This window comes from Haliotis asinina, chromosome 4 (assembly GCF_037392515.1).
Source record: "Haliotis asinina isolate JCU_RB_2024 chromosome 4, JCU_Hal_asi_v2, whole genome shotgun sequence".
Classification (NCBI taxonomy): Eukaryota; Metazoa; Mollusca; class Gastropoda; order Lepetellida; family Haliotidae; genus Haliotis; species Haliotis asinina.
The window spans coordinates 30,505,149-30,519,976 of NC_090283.1; positions in this window are offsets into that span (position 1 = coordinate 30,505,149).

Consider the following 14,828-nt stretch of genomic DNA (forward strand, 5'->3'; position numbering starts at 1 on the left):
ATACTGTCTGCAGGTGCAAATCCATGTACATATTATACATACAAAGGATACTGTCTGCAGGTGTAAATCCATGTACATATTATACATACAAAGGATACTGTCTGCAGGTGTAAATCCATGTACATATTATACATACAAAGGATACTGTCTCCAGGTGTGGCCATAAAAGAATGGAAAACGGCCGTGCCTCGTTTTGAGATTTCCACAATTTCCAGATTTCCGTTTGTCAGAGCACGCAGCACGACGTGTTTGCAAGGATTAGAAGGAGCCTAGTGCTACAATATACACGTGATTACATGTATCAGATCATACTGATTAGTATCTATATATCCAGTTGAATGAGTTGGTTTCAAAAGTATGGACTGGTTATTGTACTAAGTTGAGACGAAACCCAGTCGGCATTAAAGGGGACAATTGTGTAGGCAATGTTTTGACTTCAGTTTGAGCATTAAAGCACATAGCTGCCGCCATTGAAAGTCTGTAAGTGCGCACACTGAAAAAGCTCCAGTTATGCTCAATTTGGCTAAGTCCAACTATGTAATTTCCCCCAAGAACTTACAGTCATTACTGTTTCAGTTCATTACACTCTGTAGTGAACTGTAATTGTTATATATACATCATTTAGACTTATATGCCGTTTTGTTCTTCAAAGCCAGTTTGAGTCCAAACAGTTTACGAACCGGCTTGGTAGAACCGGTTTAATAGAACCGGTTTTAGGTCGGCGACATGTAATTCATTGCTGGTTGTTAGGGTGAGAGCTGGTGTGCACACGACCTCGCTGTTCGGAGTGCCAGTTTCATGACTGTTTTAAACAACAAAATAGATGTGGAATTTATGTGATGGATCATTCCATATACTGATTAGTGAGTATTATAGCAATCTTATGAACGTATAGTGTGAATAATGTTGTTGTTGAATCGTATGACAGATGTGACTCATTCTACTGGGATTCTAATGTACACTATTCTGCATGCACAACGAAAATAACTATGATTTCAACCCGATTTTGTTAATAACATTCAGTTTTTCAATCTTTATTTGTTCAAATCTATCATATATCATTTTGTTCGAAATAGCGGCCGGGGGACGTGTTCTGTGGCCTAGTTTCACGCAAGCTTAGACGGGAATTGGGATTCCCTTCATTGGACAGTCAACAAATGCGTACTTTTGAATTGTTGTTATTTTGTGTTCATATTGGTGTCGTGGGTGGGCAAATGTCTCATTCATAGTTGGGGAACAGTATGAATCAGTCTGTTTCTTCACATGAATGGGTTACTTGTCCCAACCCGTCAAAACATCTGGACGTGCTGGAATTAATGCTGTTGCATGGATGCCTATTTTCAACACAATACAGTGGATACTAGTATATATGGCGAGTCAGATCTACCTGTTCAATATATGTTGAGCAAATATACTAAGTATGATTGTGTTGATGGACTTCCCACTGATAACACGAGGTAAGCTGTTTCAAAAACCCAATTCCCTTAGCTGCTCTTTGTAAGTTTGCAAAAGGTGAAGGTAAATTGCCTTTCTGATGATGATATCCAAACATAAATCCTCTGAATTACACAATATACTCCAAGGATGTTTCAATAAGATATACACGACCACTGACATGGAGTATATCGTCAAGGTGGAGTCACTTCTGATCCACAATGTGCTTTCGGGACTGAGCAGTGAATGCCATGGGTCCTGTCTGGGTGCCTTATATTACCCATTTGAATCTAAAAATATCTTACGGGAAAAACCCTGTTACAAAAATAGCCCTTGAGTCATCGAGTAGTATATCCACATTCCAGATATGTTCTAGATGGCGATAATGGCGATTCAAGAGGCTGTAAATTATTTTCTTTGTATTGATGTTTGCTGAATGTATAGTGTATCACTGCGAAGTCAGAGGAAGTGATTGTAATTCTGACACTTTCATAAAAGATCTAAAATTACATTATAAAACACTGAAACATACCGCAAAAAATGTAACTGAAAAAGTAAAATCTCAGTGTGCATAGTCATTAACAATTAATAAAAACTCATTATGACCTGTCATTTTGAACCCCAACGCGCTGGTATGTCCACCCACTTGGCACTTTACTCGCAGTGTAAAATTGGAACTTTATTCCTGATCGTTCATTCGAAGGAAGGCGACTTTTCATTTTTCGCTTTTTGCACGAAGGGGAAATACGGTTCTCTTTGATGTTAAGTGTTGTTATAGTAATGTTTTGAGAGTGCTGTTGTCTGAATCTACACAGCCACGCGATTTAAAAAGCATGTAAGTGTGTGCGTTTGTAATATGAACAATGTTGAAATCAAACTCAAAATGAAGTATTACAATATAAGTGAGTGAGTGAGTGAGTAAATATTTAACGCCACATCGGCAATATTTCAGCCATATAACATAACACTGAAATGGAATATATGTGTATTGTAAAAAAAACCTGTCCACAAAGGACAGTAAAACAACTATAATATCACAGAAAAGAATGTAAAACTAATAATTATACCTAAAACAATTCACCTATAGAGGACAATACGATATAGAAATGGGCTATAGATTACTAACAACTGAAGGTAGATCACCATGTTAGGGACCATGGGTACTTACAGTACTTTTGCTTCCTGCATGGACCCTAGCTGGATTTACATCATCCCCTCAGCCGTCAGCAATTTGGGAAATCTATCCATACAGTAAAAACACACTTATTCTACGATTAAAAGCGTGGGAAGTTTGATACTACAATATTATGAAATCTATTCTTGAATTCACTAGGTGACTATATAAATCTGAGTTCTTCAACTCGTTCCCTTGTAACCCCATATGTTGTTCCAAGTGCATCAAGCTGTAGTTGTTCAAGTATTGATGACTAACTAAATGTACAGTTATCCCATATACAACTATACTAAACAAATATCGGCAGAATAAAGAATTTATACATAACAAGTATTGTTTTTCTTGATAATCAAGATGTGTTACCACTGCAAATAATTTATCAAAGTTTTTAGCCCCAGCCATAAACCAGTACCATGTGACAATTCACACACACAGCAAGTGATACGGTCGCTTTGATATGTAGGTCTGTAGCTACTAAGGGCGGTGGGGCAGCTTAGTGGCTAGTAGTTCGATCGTCACACCGGAGACCGGGGTTCGATACCCAACATGGGTACACATTGTGATGCTAAACTAGTGAGACTAAATCCACCCACTCAGATTCAGATTGTAACAATAATAAAGGTATGTATTGTGTTATCGTTGACTGTAGGCGTGCATTTGATTCGGTAGACAGATGTAAGTTATGGTATGCGTTGTCAAAGTTAGGGGTAAATGGAAAATGGATGTCAGTTATATATTCGTTGCTTTTACATGTTAGATCGTGCGTTCTTTGTCTCGACAATTGTAGTGAACACTTTAAGAATTGTTCGGGTTTGATCGGGTTTAATGCAAGGCGACGGGTGTGTCTTAAATTCTTTTGTCCTATTACCTCAATAATTTTGAGACTTCCTTCGTTGGAGATTCCTGAATTCCTTATAAATGTAAAGCTCTAAGTATTTTTCTGTTAATGTATGCAGACGGCCTTGTCTTACTTTCTGGATCAATAGAAGGGTTACAAAAGCAGTTAGATTAGTTGTTGAATTAATCCTTTGAATATGGACTTAAAGTTACTACCTCTAAGACAAAAATAGCTGTTTTTAGAAAAGTTGGCAAACGTCAGAAAATTGGTATTATAATAGTTGTTTAATTGAAGTAGTTGAAACTTCTACATATTTGGGAGTTGTTTTTAACTATAATAATAGGTTTATAATTGTTCAGATCCAGCTTGCAGATCAAAGTAGAAAGGCCCTCTCTTCACTCTATAATAATGTAAAGTCATTCTCTCTCTTAATCTTGAAACTCTTGTGTCGGTTTTTTATTGTTATACATGCTTTGCCAGTATATCAGTAGGCTCCCATAAAACAGTTAATATAGAACGATTACCCTTAGATATTTGTTAGAGATTTTGGGAGTTAAAATGTACATGTAATTCTGTAGGTTATGCAGAATTAGGTCGTTTTCCTCTCATATATCACAGACAGTTTAATATGGTAAAGTATTGCTGCTTCACACAAATGATCTCATGCTTCGAAATCGTTATGAATGTTTGTGAGGAAGTGGAGACCAGTGGTGTTAATAGCTGGTCGTATCAGGTGAAGAATATATCATCTAACATTGGTGTCAATGAATTATGGCTTCGACAAGAGATGTGTCCTGCATACCTACCTGTTGTGAAGAGACGAATTTTCGACCACGCGTCTCAAGAGAGTTTTAGTTTATCCAACTCATCAAAAACATGTAATTTATGGAAATATTATTGATAATTGCACACTGCGATATCGCCTATATACAGCTATCCCTAGACATTCTCTCTCTAGTCTCTGATCTGAACAACCATACAACCATACAAACGTACAGCCATCCATCCATCCATACACGCATACACGCACGCACGCACACACACACACACACACACACACACACACACACACACACACACACACACACACACAATTTTGATAGTAACAAGTTAACCCATATTGACTGGAAACGAGCCCCAGGGAGACCTTAGATTCACAACTCGAACCCCTTGGGAAATCTAGACTTGCATTATTTAGGGCTTTATCACTGCAGAAAGGGCTAGGCAGTTGGCAGTATTCCCACTTCAGGAAATATTTATGTAAATGTCGACTATGTTATCGTAATTTAGCTGTAGAAACTGGTAGATACAGTAATGTGGAAATGACAGAAAGAAAATATTTGGTTTATTTGTGATGAAGGCGACATTGCAGACGCGTTCCATTTAATACTAGTATGTCCCTATAATATTACTTCTAAAACATTGTACATGAAACCACATTTCTACAGATGTCCATCAATTCATCAATTCAACTTTTAAGTGTCAGAAATGTAGAACAGTTGCGTAATTTAGGTAAATATTTGTGTAAAGCATGTTGTCTCAGAAAAGAAATGATACTAGGTAATATTCTGTACCTTCTCCATTATATTTAATGTCTAGTCATCCCTCTGCACCAGCTCTCGTGTTTGTGAGCACTACTGTTTGTCTGTAAAGACAAAGGTAGGTGAAGACCCAGAACATGACGGGTCGTTAATCAATCCACACTTCCGTGACAACTTACGTTAACACCAGTCTCGTGATTATATAAGTATACCTACTGTGGCCTGTACGATTGTGGGATAATACAAGACAGTGAGTGACCAGAACGCGATACAAAAGTTGAACAAAGGCCGGCATACAGACTTTTCAGTTCTCATGTCTCGCACAAGTTATATTTCACCGTTTTACCTGTCAAGTTGATGGTAGGGGTAGCTACAGCATTACAGAGGAGGAGCAACTCTGTCGTACAGACCCTCAAGTATAAATATCCAAGAAAGCCCAAGCAAGTCTAGAAAATGTGGCAAGTCTAGATTTCCATAGCTTCAAGAATGAAGAAAGTCTCAGGGTTCCTTTTCATTATATTTTTTTTTTTACTATGAACGTTTTTTCAGTAAAATATGTTCATTTCAGAGACTAGCTGTTAGTCTACTCTGGTAGATCAGCCACGGCACTCGTTTAAAGTGGGTTTCTTTGTTGCTACAGCCTAGGGAGATGGCAAACCACCTGTCAGGAAACAGCTTCCGCTGTTCCACCAGCTATCGCCGTTCCACCAGATGTTTGTGATGATGTTGTTATGAAAATAACACAACATCGCACGATGGTTTCTTAAACAACTTTTTCCGCGATCCTACAGAAAATAGCAGATTTCAGATCCTGTTAGGTAGAGAGGTTTCAGGACCATGTGTCTATTTCATAATTTGTGTACTTAACCCTATTACGAGTTATTTAATGCCATCATGACGTGACCTGCGTCCGATTACAAGTAATGACTCAATCCTCGCTTGACCGTATGCTAAGTCTGAGCCTCTTATAAGCCACGTTCTCTCTGACTGGTGACGGAAAACGAGGTCGCAGGCGGCCTTCAGTGCACATGCCTTTTGTGTATATAAGGGCGGTAACTCCTCCATCACTGAGACACACCATCTCAACTGTAGTTATTGATATGCGTGTTCTAGAAGTGTTGCAAGTCAGCTCACGATATATGTCGGAAAATCAGGAAGAATATTATTCTGCTTATTTTAGTGTATGTTGTACCTGGAAGGTTATTCAATAACTATCAAGTATAGATTTAGTGAGCAAACGATACGTATTTTGGGTTGGGACAAGAATGAATGAATATCTAGTGCAGTATCCGAGGGCTAATGTACTCACAGAGCATACAACAGTGACATGTAGTGGGGATTAGGGAAATAGGCCGGAATGACTGGTGACGAAAATATTGCAGACATAGCCGCCCGTGGGTAAACAAAGAAGTGTTTGGTGAATATATTGCACGCATGACGTTTCTCTTTTGTGGACGCAGTGGGTGTGAGTTTCCGTGAACTGGGGAAATGAGACAGTTCTAATCCCCCATTCATAAAATAAACGAAAAGTCAAAAGAATTATGTCTGAACATTTAATACACCCAAACTGAAACAAAACAGTAAAATCAATGAAAAATCGCTACACTGCACATTCACCGATAATGTGAATGCTAAGACTTCCGTGTAATGTCTTCCCGATAATGGAAGCTATTTCTGAATACTAACTTTAACCCCCTTGGCTGATACTTCGTACGGACGTCTTTGTCCCTCAATAATTATCCACCCAACTCGCAGTGTTCAACTCACTAACACTGTCGCCTGCTATAACCATGAAATGCGCGGAATTTTTCAACCCAATTGCATGTAGTCATAGCGGCGGGTGCATTCGGGCGCGCTGACCCACGCTGAAAACGAAAACATCCGTTTCCTTCTGTTCAAACTGTGAATTGAAACCCAATTACAGTTCATAGAAATACCAGCTTAACATGCAACGTTTACATAGAGTACTGCATTACTTATGTCCTCATTGATAAATTCATTGCACAAAATAAACAGGTCCAAATCGCGCAACAGCGGCACTTATCAAATGTTGTGAACAGGATGTTGCTGCATGTGTTGCACATGCGCGGAGAGTTCTGTAGTATGTCGGGAGGTCGTGGGTTATAGATGTTCCTGTCCACATTTCCCCAGACATGTTTCGCCGTCACTGAAGCAGGGCTGCTGGCAGGCGTAGCGTAGCGAATAGTCGACGATGTCGTCACATCCGCCGACACTGATGCAGATGTCGTAGCTGCTCATGCACTGAGACTCACACACTTCGTAGCCATTGAAGTGCAGTGGAACTCCAGAAGCATGTGTCGTCATGAGCACAAACAGTGACGTTAGGATCAGGAAGGTCTTCATCCTGCGGGTATAACATAATATATATTCCACATAAAATGCCGGGAACTCAGGAGTAATGGCGACCGTGAACGCCAAAAAAGTACGTAGGGATAGTAAGGGCAAGATACCGTGGATTGCCAATTCTAGCAATTTGAATGTATGGTTGTCAGAACCTACACTGAATATCACAGTAATTATTACAGTGGTGTCTACCCATGAGGCAGACCTCCCGAAAGGTGTCTTCCCATGAGGCAGACCTCCCGAAAGACAGACCACTTAAAACAACACATTTTGAAGTTGGTTGCATAAGGCCTCATTAAGCTGTAACCATGAAAGTAATGGTATGCGTCCAAATTCCTTTTTTAGCATTATTCATCTTTTACAATGTGAGAAGTAAAATGTATTTTGTGCGTTCATAAATTTCGAAACATACTTTCGATAATGTATGAAGGAAGGAGAGCAGTCATAGATTTTCAATCTGGAATATTTATCTAGATAATGTTATATACCACCGCAAACACGTTGTGGGAGATACTTTTGTTATACAGCAGTACAGAAGGAGATAAGAAGTCTTCTTTCTATATGTTAGACAGAAGGTGGTATGACTTATGGTATAGCTCATGATACACCGGGAGAGAATATTGCACGTTATATGTTCATGCGCAGTTATTGAATGTGACATACATACACCGCAAACACGTTGTGGGAGATACTTTTGTTATACAGCAGTACAGGAGATAAGAAGTCTTCTTTCTATATGTTAGACAGAAGGTGATATGACTTATGGTATAGCTCATGATACACCGGGAGAGAATATTGCACGTTATATGTTCATGCGCAGTTATTGAATGTGACATACATACACCGCAAACCGAGTTGAAATATGACAATGTATATAAACGAGTGCTGGTATTGGCATACAACCCGCGATACGATACATCACAGTGCTAAAGGCTTAGTCACGACAATGAATGGCCAAAGTATTGTACACAGATGCTGCGATTCGATACGTATCACGTACGATATAAATGTGGCGTTACTATACGAATCCCATGTAAGGTTGGCGATACGTACAACGACATAAGAGTGGAGTCACGATACGTATCCCGATATAAGGGTGGCGATGCAATACGTATCCCGATATAAGGGTGGCGATGCAATACGTATCCTGATATAAGGGTGGCGATGCAATACGTATCCTGATATAAGGGTGGCGTTGCAATACGTATCCCGATATAAAAGTGGAGGTACGATACGTATCCGGATATAAATGTGGCGATACGATACGAATCCCAATATAAGCGTGGCGATTATGTACGACAAAAGAGTGGAGTTACGATACGTATCCGGATATAAGGGTAGCGAGGCAATACGTATACCGATATAAGGTTGGCGATACGTACAACGACATAAGAGTGGAATTACGATACGTATCCGGATATATGAGGGGCGATGCAATACGAATCCCGATATATGGGTGGCGATACGATCATCCACATTTAACTCGCCTAGTTCTGCAAAATATTAATACATCAGCATAAAATTTCATTATATCCCTTATTACAATTGATGGGATACTATTGTGTCTAAACAACTTAGGTCACACTTATACTGCCCTGCTTCTCAACTCTCTTCTGTGGTGTCACAATGAAAACATACTTGGGGCAGGACATGGTTACAGAAATACACTTGGAGAGAAGTTTGATATAATGTCAGGGTTTTACACTTCAGTTAACAGAATTCAAGATGTGTCCTAGTCTGTCGTACTGGTCCTGAAGTAAATATATCCAAGGAAGCCCACGCAAGTCTAGAGAATGTGGCAAGCTAGATTCTGAAAATGAAGAGTCTCAGGGCTCCATTTCATTACATGTATATCATTCTTTTTACACTAGGAGCGTTTTTTCAGTAAAATATGTTCATTTCAGAGGCTAGTTTGGCAGGAAAGATGAAGTCAAGCACGACATACTGAACAGTGAGTGATACTGAATTGTGCCATCTCTAACTACCCAACTATCTGTGTACCTAATCACTAAATCTATGTTCATGATAAAGCATAAGTCTCAGAAATAGCACGATACAGAATATACATAACTAAATCACAGAATAACGTTCATTGTGTTGACCTGACAGATGAGGTACAATCATATAAGTATTGTGTCTATACAACAGCGAGATGTATGGTATATGTAGTTGAACTGGTAACAGTAGCACATTACATAAACGACACAAGGTTGAATCTGGTTGAATGGAGAAGGCCCAATGTTTAGGATCGGCTTGTTGTCTAACATTATGGGGTCTAACATTGGCCATTATGCAGAGTGCAATTATATGTATGTAACACTGGAACCACTGATCTAATTCATTGTTTGTGTTACTGAGAATGGACATGTGGTATTTCAATCCTATTTTCTGCCTCTAAGTGTAGAAGCCAAGAAAATACTCACGCAGATGCCTAGACGATCGACAGGTACGGGGACCACTGCAAGGAGCAATATGATTCCGGAGCCTTGCCTCCAAGTTGAAGAGTTCAGAAAATACCACCTGCGCACTTCCTACAATTCCAGGGGAGATAATAGTTTAAATAGCCACGGTTAACAAGCATCGTAGGGCCATCTATTATCGCGGTAGTTAATGCTGTCGGGATTATGAACGCCTACTGACATTTGGCATTTTATATATATTATCAGTTGATTAATGTTTAATCTTCATTTCTGTTTACAAATAATGAGATACATAATCGTGACTCGCTCAATACGATCGCGAGATTCCCGATTGCTGGTTTGACTTGGAATTTGAAGCAACTCTTTCATATCAAGTAAATGACACTGAAGACAAGTGACGACTCAAAATAGTTTTTATCTTAAAAATCATTCAGGAAGTTCATTAAAAATAGTAATGTTTTTAACCAAAACATCTAAAACTTCCAAACATAACTTTTGCCGTCTTTTTGCCGTCTTAAAACATGCCATACAATTTGCTGCCGTTTGCGTCTATACGTCACTTCCTGTTATAAGTTTAAGACGGAAAATATGCAAGTGACCTTGCAGTTGCCGCAGGATTACTCTTGTGGAAGTAAGTTTTGATTTTGCAGGATGCAATGGCGGTAGGAGTCGTACTAGTTTCAAATTTACAATTTTACAAGAAGTCACCGCAAATATTATTATTTCTTCGGTTAGACACTCCAACGAAATAAATGAAATTTTTCAACAGTGATGATAAAGAGCCGTCGATAATAGAGAGTCAGCGTATACTTGTGGATTGAAAACAGATCTATTTTAATGATTTAGACAAGATGATTGCTGTCATTTTCCCGTTGTTGCAGATAATGGCGACGTATCACCACCACGTGTTCCGGTCCATGCTGACAATGATTTACGGTCACGCTGGGTTGTCATGAAGCGGTCATGACGCGCCAAGACGCGGATATCGTGTAGGATATGTGTAACGGACAGTTGATCAATTATGGGGGAGGGGTAGGGTTGGGGGACCCATTTTGTTCAGGGGAGATGGTGGAGGGGACATCAATTGTGTACACATGTACTGGGGAAGGCAGCAATTTTGTACATAAAAATCATTAAAATGTGCTGAAAAATTATGGGAAGGGGGTGGGAGTCATTGATTTTTGTAAATGATATTCAAAGGGGGGTGGGGGAGTGGACACTAATTACTTTGTACGTAAATTTTAGGGGTCATTCACGTTGTACAAGCTTCTCCATAAAATCATCACCCTTGCTATTAATTATGAACGGCCCCTAAAGCATACACACTCTCTGTACGCCTAGCAATATAGAAAGCATTGTGAAAAAACTAAGCCTTTTCTGTAAAATGTATAATAACCAATTCGTAAAGTATCTTTGTGATTTGATCAAAAATTCTGTTTGTGGTCCAGCGACTTAAACGTCCGCTTGGCCAGCCCGAGGTCGGGCTTTTGAACCCCGATCGCCAAGAAACGGTAGAAGAATTCACGTTCCCACGCCTCACTGCGAACCCATTGGCGACCAACCCGTGTTATTTCGGGACAAGGTGAATACCGACTCATGTCTCTCTCGAAGGATTTCATATTGGCGTAGGGGCATTAGAACTACTTCAAACGAACGATAACTCTGTTTGATTCCAGTGTTACTTACTACCGAAGTACCCATACATTGTATTGCTGTTTTTGTTTTTGCATATTCATTTCAAATAATTAACCCACCTTGACGCACCGAAACGAAGGAGAAAAACGTAGGGGCAGGGGATGCGTCTTCTTGGAGTTAAAACAAAGGGGCGAGAGGTGACGAATGCTATGAGCCTTCAGGAGATATTTGCCAGACGTAGATAAACCGTGGCTCGGACTGTAGAAGGACTCTTCGTTGTGGTTGGCTGTGGACGTTTGTTTAGCTTCTGCACATAAAATTAATCAGTGAAAATAGCCACAACTCAGGATCGTGAGGTTCCTCTTCCAAGTGCTGTTAGCTCCATTTAACCTCACCATGCCTTACCACACCCCTCTACAACTCGCCTCGCCTCTTCTCACCATACTTCACTGGATTTCAGCTCACCTCTTCTCGGCTCGCCTCGCCTCACCTGACCTTGCTGTATTTACTTCATCTCGGTTATCTGAGCTCACTTCACTACACCTCACTGCAGCTCAACTCATCTCGTCTCGCCTCACCTCAAACTTCACCTCACCACAGGCCACATCGATATCACTGCACGTTAGCTCCGCAATGTCTATTGTTTAAAGTTATTCATTCGAAATTGTAGGTCAACTATTTGAAGGAGGTGTAACCAAATCTGAAGCTAGAACCTTTAGGCTGTGATTTTTCACATGCTCTTTAATTTAATCACCCCGCTTAAAACGTTCAGACTGACTCGTGATCATCAGCATAACATGATATGTAATTACAACCAATGAGGAATATGTTATGCTGACATGACCCCTGTTGCTGCACACGCCTTCTCAAAATGACCAAAATGTCAGTAATGAGTGGTCACTCCACACGCTGGAACCTGGTTAACCTAGCATGACTGATAGTCGCTACACGGCAGGTTTTCATGCACAAAGCCAAATTGTTCATGTTATACCCTGACAAATGACAATCACTGACGAGACACTGACATCAGCGAGGCGGCGTCACTTTGGCGCGTATAAAAAAGGATGGATCGTCACCATCCAGTTCGAAAAACAGCAAATTCTTCAACCAACAGGTAAGTTTATTCATTCTTAACTGAAACAATTTGTTTTGTTTCCTAGTAAATGCATTTTGGATTACAATATGCATGGATTATGTACAACAATGTTTATGCATAGTTACCATGCATTCTTTTAATACGTCCATTGGTCACTATAGTGCAACATGAATACACTAAACACGACCACTCAGGGTCATGTAAGTGGAACATGCATACACTAAACACGACCACTCAGGGTCATGTAAGTGGAACATGCATACACTAAACACGACCACTCAGGGTCATGTAAGTGGAACAAGCATACACTAAACACGATCACTCAGGGTCATGTAAGTGGAACATGCATACTCCGATTACGTTCACTGGTGACGTTAGTGCAATATGCACCAAGCAGTTTCCTTGACCATGTTAGGGCAACATGTATACACCAAATATGATCACTGGTGACAAATTCATTAGCCATGGCAGTGCGTCATGCATAAACCAAAAAAGCTGTCTTGTCATGTTTGTACAACAATGCATCCTCCAAATATGGTAACCAGTATTGTTTGTGAATGTCCCTGATACAGTGTCCAAACTGACTGAAGGGACAGACCGATGTAATAAGGCGGTCATGTTTTAGACCTTGAATGGTGTCACTGGTATGCAAACTTGTCAACACGGTGTCGATTAAAACCAGTATTTCAATTATACTGACTTCGAATATAACGACCATGATGTTCTGGGTAGCAGCCAAAAGACCCTCTGAAAAAACTCCCACAACCACAAACCCCTCTCTACAAAAACTCTCGCTAATCTGGGCACCTCTGTCAAAAGCCCCTCAATTTTTGTCTTTTATAGAAGAATGAACATTTCACACTGCTCATATATATTTCATACGGTATTTTAAGTTGGAAAAAGTATAATATATTTCATCAAGTATGATGAAGTTTTCTCATATGTTTTATCAATTATTTTAAGTGTGATACAGTTTGTCATGTCATTAATAATTTTTTGTTGATTTGTTGCCATTTTTTGTGTAATATATTTCTTATTCACTAATATATTTGCTAATCGCATATAAAAATATATGTAATGAAAGGTCATATTATGAAGTAAGAAAATGTTCATGCCATGAATAATTTCTTGTCTTTAATCTTATTTCCTTATTAATGCATGAAGTGAGGGTTCTTAAAAATGAAATCATATTAAAAAATGTGCATCAACACGTATGAAAATCTTAATTCCAGTAGTCTTCTCTCTATACACCCTTTGTATCATAACATTTCACTCTGTTATCCTTCAATCTTTCTCTGTTTCTAATAATATCTTGTGATGTAATTAGTGATTGTAAATATCTTTGGAGAGGGGTTTTATAAGTTGAAAAACCTTGTCCCCAATCCTTTTCACATTGTGAATAAAATATGTTTAAACTAAAGTGAGGACTCAGGGCCCTAACGCAAACTCTAGGTGAGAGACTGTTGGTTATATTTCGAGAGGTTTCTGTCTAGAGGGGCTTTTGGTCGAGGGGTCCTGTTGGTCTAGACTCGACGTCTAAGAGACGATGTATACGTAATAGGTAAAGGTGGACACAGTTCAGGTGCCCGATCGGCTACAACTATATTTGTAGATCCGAAAAGTAAACCTAATGATTTGAGTTTTGATGTAACATAAGGAGTTGAACATTGGATATCCTTACCATCTACTTTCAAACCATATATAAGCAACAGCTCATAATCAATATGACTCTAAGCCATATGTAACCCAAGTAGTATCACTCATATGTAAGTTCGTGCTGACTATTGCATCACTCGACAATATTCCAGCCTAATCGGTCAACTAATGACAATTGGACCAGACAATCTAGTGGTCAATGTAATTAGTCAAACTGACCTTTGCCTTACCGTTGATGTTTGAAAGTCCAGTTCATAAGTGCTTCATATCTATATAGTGAGAAATATTACGAGTTATTTTATTTTTTTCAGACAGCCCAAGTCATGTTGTCAGCTGTTGCCATTGCTTGGTGTCTGATCATTTTCGGGTCATGCGACGGGAGACAGTACTGTGAGAGAATGTGTGTGCGTCGTTTTGAGCACTGCATGGAGCTGTTTCAATGCGGACGATGGTGTTACCAACACTGCCAGGGACGGGTCAGAGAACAGACCATCCACGGTATTGGCGATAATGACGTGACCCTTGGTAAAACTGATGTACTGTGATATTGTCGATGTTGTATTCTCAGATGGACTGATATGCAAATAGCACGTACCTTTTAAAATACATGAACAGGACCGTATCCTATTAATATGTGTAGATTCGTCATTGTCACTGTCCTTTAAAGGGC